At 38.1% G+C, this 9300-nt stretch overlaps 1 pseudogene; it reads right to left on the reverse strand.

Annotated features, from left to right (window-relative positions):
* Positions 1-3171: 3171 nt before the first annotated feature.
* LOC111338154 (uncharacterized) lies at positions 3172-8897 on the reverse strand (annotated as a pseudogene).
* Positions 8898-9300: the final 403 nt, after the last annotated feature.

Below are 9300 nucleotides of genomic sequence, written 5' to 3' on the forward strand. Positions count from 1 at the left end.
AGTCAGTTGGTGTCGTATCATATCAGGAGAGAAGACATGACTTCTGATTAGCTACTTACCAATTGATGTCAAGCCGAAGCAGGTATACGACGAGTTTCGTGAATTTTGGCTTTAAATTGCTCAGAAAGAGGACTTTGTAATTTGTAAAATAATGATATACAATTAAGAAATTGCTAGTTTTCCAGCATCAAAATGGTGATTAGGTAGTCTCTAGCAAACAGCCAACGAAATGTGTTACAGCTGGAAAATACGAATAGCACAGGGCATTTCAAATAGGTTTCCCTCAAATTAAATTACTTAATCAGGATGAAATGCCGCGATGAGAGATACATGGACACATTCATCTTATTGTCACAAGGAGGCAAGAGTTTCCTCCAGCAGTCGTCTTATCAGGTAACCAAATGGATGATTTTTTGCTACAAACAGTATTTTACCTTCGGTACTGCCGTGGGGCAAAGCAGCAAGTGTCTAAAGGTTAGTCAATAGCCCATTTCCGAATTACCCCTGGCCTCAATTTCAAAACGAGTCCTTATTAATAAGTTTTCATTCACATGCAAATTAAACTCATTTTTACAAGAATAGTTGAGCACCAGGCCTCGTTTTCAAAAATGAGGCCAAGGGTAATTCGGAAATGGGCTATTCATACTTATTTCATTTCATTTGGAAAATGGCTGGCTTATAGTTTTTTAAAAAAAAAAGAAATTTTAATGGTAGAAGGACTCTGATGAAAATTGTAACAATGTCGAGTTGTTATTGAACACTTAAATGATCGCTCGACTTAGCGTTCCTTTCAGTTTTGACTGAACAGGGTGTGCCGCCAAACATGGTTTTCCTTTCGGGGTCTTAAGACTAAAAACAAGACATGATCTCTCTATTTGGTTTAAATGAAATGTCAAGGATAATCAGAAGCAAATTCATCAAAAGAGTTTTAAATGTCACAAAAGCGAGCGTAGTCAGTCATAATCACCTTCTTGTCACGAGTTTTTCTAGAAATTAGAAGTTGACGTCGAAGCATATCGTATTCTAAAGAATTATTTGAGTTTTTAAATATTTTTGTGGCTTCTACCACTTATAGGAGGCTACTGACATTATTGTTGAGCCCTTAACAAAGATTATTAACCTCTCTTTAGAGAATGGGTGTTTTCCAGACACCTTTAAAATAGCGAAAGTTGTTCCCATATTCAAATCTGGTGATCCAGAAAGGAAAGAAAATTATAGGCCCATCTCTATCCTTCTAGCCTTCTCTAAACTTTATGAAAGAGTAGTGTATAATCGTATTTATAAATATCTGACGGACTTCAATCTTTTGTACAATAACCAGTTTGGTTTTCGCAGACATCACTCCACATCGTTAGCTTTAATTCAATTGGTAAATAACATCGCTTCTTCTATAGACAATAAAGAAACAACTGATGGAGTTTTTCTTGATCTTTCTTAAGCCTTTGATACTATTGATCACCAAATACTGCTCAAAAAGCTTCATAATTATGCAATAAGAGGAAAACCCCCGACTGGATCTCCAGCAATTTAAAAAACAGGCAACAGTTTGTGCAATTTGCCACAATTCGTTCACGACTCGAACCTATTACAAGTGGAATCCGGATCCCTCAAGGTTCAATCTTGGGCCTCCTGTTGTTTTTAACCTCTTCCAATGACCTCCCAAATACATCTGACATAGTAAAAACTCTGATTTGCTGATGATACTAGTCTTTTTCACTCTCATAAAGATCCATCCCAACCAGACCATATCCGTCATGAATTGTTCATGCAATCTTTATTTAGCCATGGTATTAAAAATTCATCAGGCATGAAATATATATCTTATATAACACCCAGCTGACGGTAGCTGTCGGTGGTCTCTGCAAGTTCCTCCCCAAATAACTTTATTCTGATGCCAAGTGCACACTTAAGTGAGTCAAAAGCTTAGGAGCTTAGGAGATATCTCCTGATGTACTTCGTGTAGCCCCCAACTGATGGTAGCAGTTGGCGGTCTCTACATGTTCCTCCCCAACTAACCTCATTCTGATGCCAAGTGCACGCTTGTGTGACTCGGCAGCTGAGGATAGATAGATAGATAGATAGATAGATAGTTAATTTATCCAAATAGCGCTTAGGAGCATGTAGCATACTCTTTTACAATGCACACGTGTATTTACAAAATACTGAAAATAATGAAGATTGCATAAGTATAAAAGACTATGAATAATCATGTACAAATTCTTATGATGGTGCTTAGCAATAAATAAATGGCACAAGGTTTAATTTGCTTACTATACTCCTAAGAGTATTCTTATTACCAGTAATTTTAAGCATTTGGATATATCAACAAAGTTGAAATGGTAAATTGGCCACCGTAACGATTACAAAAGCTGACGTTTCGAGCGTTAGCCCTTCGTCGGAGCGAAGGGCTAACGCTCGAAACGTCAGCTTTTGTAATCGTTACGGTGGCCAATTTACCATTTCAACTTTGATATATCCAAATTATTTCGTTACCCCCACCGACGCAGCCCCAAACAGTTTCTGTCGAAACTATCAGCCTTTATTAATTTTAAGCATTGCCTGGTAAAATATTCCAAAGGTGGCTGGCTATGGATGCAAAAGAAAAGTGACGATCTCTGTAAGAGCGGTCCGGGTCAATTCGCATCGGAACAAAGTTTTCCCTCAAACTTTACTACGATGGCCCACAACTGTCACGGCAAAACAAAAAGTCACGGCACTACAAACTTTCCTCACAGCAAAACAAAATTAACTCACGGTAAAACACCGCTAATCCACGGCCAAACAAATTTAATTCACGGCAAAACAAAATTAACTCACGGCAAGACAAAATTAACTCACGGCAAAACAAAATTAACTCACGGCAAAACAAAATTTACTCACGGCAAAACAAAGAGAACGAGCTGGTCAGCGGTTGTTATTTGCATCTCAAATGGTACGTCGTGTAACAGCACCACTATCTAAACAATCGGTCTCAATTTGTCAAGATTGGCAATATACTAAATCCAACTGTGAAACTATTACTTGTGGAATACCACAAGGATCACTATCATTCCTGTTATATATTAATGACTTGCCCAATTGCTATTAATGACTTGCCTAACACATAAGTAATATGTGTAATTCTGGTTGGCTGCAGAATTTGGGGTTGAAAATAAAATGTACCCAGAGTGCTGAGAAAACTATCTGCCTGTATCAGGATATAATTCAAACTTGAGAAGATCTAAGTTAAAGTCTCCCAACAGAACACAATATTTGTTTTCACGATGTATACTTTCTACTATCGTATTGACGTGATTTAGGAAAGCATCTACATTGCCATGGGGGTGTCTATAAACAACACCACAAATGGTATTACGCCCCATATTGTTTTGAATTTCAATCCATAGAGATTCGTAATCATTTTGCTTTTGGACAGAAAGATCTAAGCGATGAATATATGCAAGATTATCCTTCACATAAAAGCCTACCCCTCCAGCATTGGTACAGCTTGGTTGAGACAAAAAGTTATAACCAGTTATATTAATATTTACTAATGCATCTCGATCATTCTTTAACTTTGTCTCAGTTACACCTAATACAGATATAGGGAAATATAATTCAGATAGCATATTAACTGGGTTATCAAAATTAGCCTGCAGGCTCCTGATATTACAATTTAAAAAAGAGAGTGAATTACTAGTTTGACAATTGATGATATCTTCATTAACATGAAATTCATGTGTGGTGAAATAATTGAATTCAAGTCAAAGGGCATTTGGATGTCAATGTTTGAATTAGTAAGGTGATCAATCTTGGAAATAGGAGAAGTAATATCTAGTTGAGGTAATGAGGCAGAGCTACTTGGGCAATTGGGGCTCTCAAGATGAGGGACTCTGCCAGGACACCTATCACAAAACATGCAAGTTTCAATAGAACTTATCTTTAAGATGGTGGGATGTCAGCAAAAGAGTTTATAGGTATCACTGGAGAGTCAGCATTCCTCCTCAAGAAGATCTTTCCAGCATTAGTCCACTGGAACTTGTAGCTATTGTCTTTCCTGAATTTTAAGCAATCCTTGAACAGTGCCTTGTTCTTTGATGGTAAACTTTCATCGATGAAGATCTTGTTATCAACAGAGAAGCCAAAGTCAGCCGTGGTGATAGATTTCAGCGGAAGTCACGAAAACTAAGACCAAAGACCTAAGACTAAGACCCCCTCGAAAACTAAGACCCCTCGAAAACTAAGACCCATCGATAAACTTTTGGGTACGGAATATTTTAAAAGAAAGAAGACATTAAGGTGATCTTTACAACTTGGACACAGTTAATAGAAGGAACTATGACCTGGAGGAGCTACAACTTGGGAGATCGTGAATTTTACTTGGGGTGTTTAAATGTAGGCTACCGAGCTGCAAAATTAAACGTTGGATATAAATAAGTAAACTTTTCGCTGCTAGATTTATTTATTTATTTATTTATTTACTCAAATTCAATTACACAGATAATCAAAACAAAAACAAAAACAAGGAGTTAAATATATATACAAGTATAAAAAAGAGATATCTGAGTAATTAGGCCAGTTTATACAGAATTCTAGATTCCTTATTTTAAATAAACTGCCTGTGATAAAATACAAAAAAATTAAAAACTAACTTAGACAAATAGCAACAACAATACGTAATCAAAAATTATAAAAATTTATCCTTACTTAAGTTAAATTTACTGATATAAAACTGATTCACTTTCTTACTAAACAATGATACTCGATCAATTGTCCTAATAGCTACAGGCAGGTCGTTCCATAAATCCACAATGCGATTAAAAAATGAGAATTTAAAAACATCGGTTCTAAAGCGACCCTTGGCAAGTATGGCTTCTGTGTTCCTCATATTGTATTTATATGATTTGAAGCTAACATATGATAGGACGTCAAAATCAATGTGCCCCTTCAGACATTTAAAAAAGAAACATAAATCTAACACCTCCCTTCTAAACTCGAGAGGCAAAAGACCTAATTTTAGTAAACGTTCTGGATAAGTTAAATCACATTTCAAGATAAATTTGGTGGCACGCCTTTGAACACGCTCAAGGGCCTTAATTTTTGCTTTAGTATAGGGAGACCAAACTTGAGATGCGTACTCCAGCTGCGGTCGTACCAACGATTTATATAGAATCAACATAGTTTTTTGGTCGCAATCAATGTTGCACGTTCTATAGATAATACCCAACATCTTATTTGCTTTACTTATAGCAAAGTCAATGTGATCGTTCCAGGATAAATTTGAAGAAACATGAACGCCTAGATCTTTCTCAGTTGAAACGACTGCAACCTGTGACCCACTCAGATTATATGATGTGTGCATAAAACTCTTTTTCTTTGTCACGATAAGGTGCTTACACTTATTAGCGTTGAAATTCATCAAATGCTCAGACGACCAACCAGTTAAGCTTAGCAGGTCTCTTTGAAGTTGTAGCAAGTCTCTTTGTAGACATTTACAATGTCTATTTAATTTAGAAAGAGAAAGTGAGCTTTCCGTTTCGCTTTTCACTTAACAAATTGGTTCATACGTCAGCGTGCGTTCATCGAAATATGAAGCACGCGGGATATGGTTGGCGAAATGGTGCAAAATTCAGGGACGTTGTGTACATTCACATTCACCAACACATTGATTCACATTCACGATTTATATTTTCATTCACGAACAAAAACCGTCCGCATTCAAGATCGCATGCACATTAAAATTCATTCACATTCAGGTACACTCTATTCAACAATTTTATTATCATTCAACGATATCAATTTCATTCCAGAGTTTTTATATTCATTCAGGAACTTCTGCGCAGCAACATTTGCGCATTACGTTACACGATTAGCATGGCTCCCAGAGCCCACGATATTTCGATTGATGAAGATGGCGGACGAACGGGCGGAGAGTGTTTCAACCTCTCTCTTCAACTGGGAACAACTCTTTTCAGCAGCATGGGATCTTTTGGATGAATGTGAACGTCTGTGGGGTACAAGCAATATTGATTTAAGAGAAACTATCCAGAACAGGCTGGAAGCCCTTATACTTTCCCTTCAACAAATCTTGCCGTTTCTTACAAGAAACTCTAGCTGTTGTAAATGAAATATTTAGAAATGTGTGCCTTTTACACATGTTTCATGTTGCTGTTCGAATCACTGATCTTGTTCGATTGAGTAGACTCTGTACTCTGCTTCGTCCATCTTGAAAATTACACATTTCGTCACGAACGCGTCCTCTTATGGTCTCTTCGATATCCTCGCCATAATGTTTTTCAGTACATTGCCGCCAAAAGACGGCGCCTATTGACGTAATGCGCAACTGTTGCTGCGCAGAAGTTGCTGAATGGACATCATGGAATGAAAATAAAATTGTTGAATAGAGTGTTCCTGAATGAGAATGAATTTTAATGGCATGTATGTAGCGATCTTGAATGTGGACGGTTTTTGTTCGTGAATGAAAATATAAATCGTGAATGTGAATGTATACAACGTCCCTGAATTTTGCACCATTTCGCCAACCATAGCGGGAAGTTTGGAGATATGGCACGAAAGATGCGTAAGAGTGGCTCGAGGCGTAGCCGAGAGCAACTCTAGCTTCCCAAGTGCTTCATATATCGATGAACGCACAGCTGACGGATGAACCAATTGTTTTATAACATTTTCAATGCTGTAGTTTATGTGTAAAGGGCACATATCCCCCTCCTACGCTTCAATGCGTTGTTTATTTATTTTGTTTCGGAAAAGTATTTCGCTATGCTTCAATGACTTTGTCTCAGATTGGTCAAAAACTGCGTGGAAATGAAGGTAGAGTTGCGAAACGAGATGAAACCGGGGTTGATTGTTTTGTTTTCCCTTTCTCTGGGTTCTTTCTCGGGAGTTAAAAATACATTCCCAAAGAAAAAGTATATGCCGATGAAGATCTGCCTTGAGGCAGATTTTCGCGAGGCATTTGTTTGCCGACCTCACAGCGTGCACAATGGAAAATTGAAGCACGCTCGCGTTATTGAATTTGAGTACACGAATTTATAAGCTACCGTATTTTCTCGATTAAACGCCGGCCCCGATTAAACGCCGGCCTCGAAAAAACAGGGTCAACACTGACGATTTTTTATTAAACGCCGGGGGCATTTAATCGAGAAAATACGGTTGTTTTAATACACACTAGTGTGGATGGGGCCTGTTTTAAATTTTTGTATGCAAATACGCTGGTCTAATCAAAGTTCATGTAACTTGACCCCGTTGACCTTAAGTTTTGTGGACCACAACAAATTACCTAGGACAGGGCGAGAACCGACCTCCATAATGGGGTATAACTGGACAAATCACAACATATCCAACGTCCCAAATATATTATTGAAAGATACAAAAGCCCATCCACGCGAAAGAAGATGAACTGAGCTGGTCCTGAATTGTTGTCGTTTTAACACTTTACCGCTTAAATAATATTACGGGAAGTCACGCACAAGAGCCGCGATTGGAAATACTGATCTTAAAAATTGCGTTTAAAGTTTCCCGAGAATTGAAAACAGGCTACTTATTTAAGCAGAATACGTTAAAACAGCCTTTCGTTCGAAACGCGTACATCGAAAACATTCTCTGCTGCGCTACCGTAAGTCACTGATAATTACGCACTCGGTAATTCAGGCCCCGTCCACACTAATTTGTAGTGAAAGGAGAAACAGAAAGCTCACTTTTTTCTTTCTGAATTAAATAGACATTGTAAATCTTGCAGCGAAAAGTTTACTTATTCATATCTACGTTTAATTTTGCAGCTCGGTAGCCTGCATGTTAACTCCCCAAGTAAAATTCACGACGATCACCCAAGTTGTAGCTCCTCCAGGTCATAGTTCGTTCTGTTCACTATATCCAGGTTGTAAAGACCACCTTAGCTTTTTCTTTCTTTTTATATATTCCGTACTGAAAATTTTTCGAGAGGTCTCAGTTTTCGAGGTAGACTTGCTCACAAGTCGCGCTTTTGAGCGCATAGCGCGACAGTGAACGCGAAGCGCGAGCGAGCCGAGCCGAGTCGAGCGAGCGAGCGAAGTTCTGCGGGTCCTACTACACCAGAAAACCAAGCGAACAACTTTTAGAAAGTCTATTTTCGAGGGGTCTTAGTTTTCGAGAGGTCTTAGTTTTCGAGGGGTCTTAGGTCTTAGGTCTTAGGTCTTAGGTCTTAGGTCTTAGGTCTTAGGTCTTAGTTTTCGAGACACCCAGATTTCAGCCTTTTCCTTGCCCAGTACAAACTTTCCCTTATTTCTCGTCTCACAAACTTTAATATTATGACAGGATCCACTGATGCCCTACTGCTTGGAATTCGATGATAAACGGATATATCATTCCTTTCCAACGGAATGGCCATCTTCCGACTTAGCTGAAGCACAATGTCGTTAGTATCTTCCACCTGGGAATCCTCTGGAAGTGGAATACCACGAATTTCAACACAGTCTCTTCTAGTATACTGCTCTATGTCATTAACGGACTTTTGTACTAACTTCAAGTCGTTTACAGAACTTGACACTTGATCTTTGAGGCTAGCATGTTCTTCCTTAAGTGCCTTGTTCTCTCTCTCCTTGAAGCGCCTCAAAAGTCTCTTCTATCTTCTCAAATTTCGTAGTCAACAATTTCACCGTCGCCAAAGCTTCCTTTAACTGCTCAGAAAGCGGGCTGAGTTTTTCATCTAAAATCCTTTCTAGCTTTTCCGTTGTAATATTAGGCATAATTCCTTGTATAAACTGTAATGAGAATCACAAAACTGGACAAAAACGAACACGTCCGCCATGCTGCATGACCGCTGACTACTCTCTCTTTTTATTTACTTACTATCTTTGGTAGTAAGTAAATAAAACTGCAATGGTTTTTGGAAATATGCTAAAATAAATTTTTTTGAGCTTTCAACAGTCACAGCTGCAAAAGGCCTTCTTTTGGCCTCTTGCGACATCGTAGTTTCAAAAGTTAACAAGCTACTCGTAACACACCAAGTGCAGTGCAAAAAATCGTATGTGTAACTAAATTTTGCAATATTCAAAGGGTTTTAAAAGCATTTTAATTTCGATGTGTGTTTATTTAGAGGTTCTCAATAATTTATTAAAAAACATCCATTAGACAGCTTTTTGAAATTGCTCAAAAGTACTCTTTCTTGGTTGATATTTCTCAAGTCCTGACCACACCATCAAAACTCCGGTTGATTTCTTCTAATAAGATGTTCGAAGGCATAGAAATATAGTAATGGCTTGCACTTATTCATTTCCTTCACCGTCCGACTTCAAACTTTTTGTGATTTTGCTAGCGCGACAGCCA

Source organism: Stylophora pistillata, chromosome 9 (genome assembly GCF_964205215.1).
Source record: "Stylophora pistillata chromosome 9, jaStyPist1.2, whole genome shotgun sequence".
NCBI lineage: Eukaryota > Metazoa > Cnidaria > Anthozoa > Scleractinia > Pocilloporidae > Stylophora > Stylophora pistillata.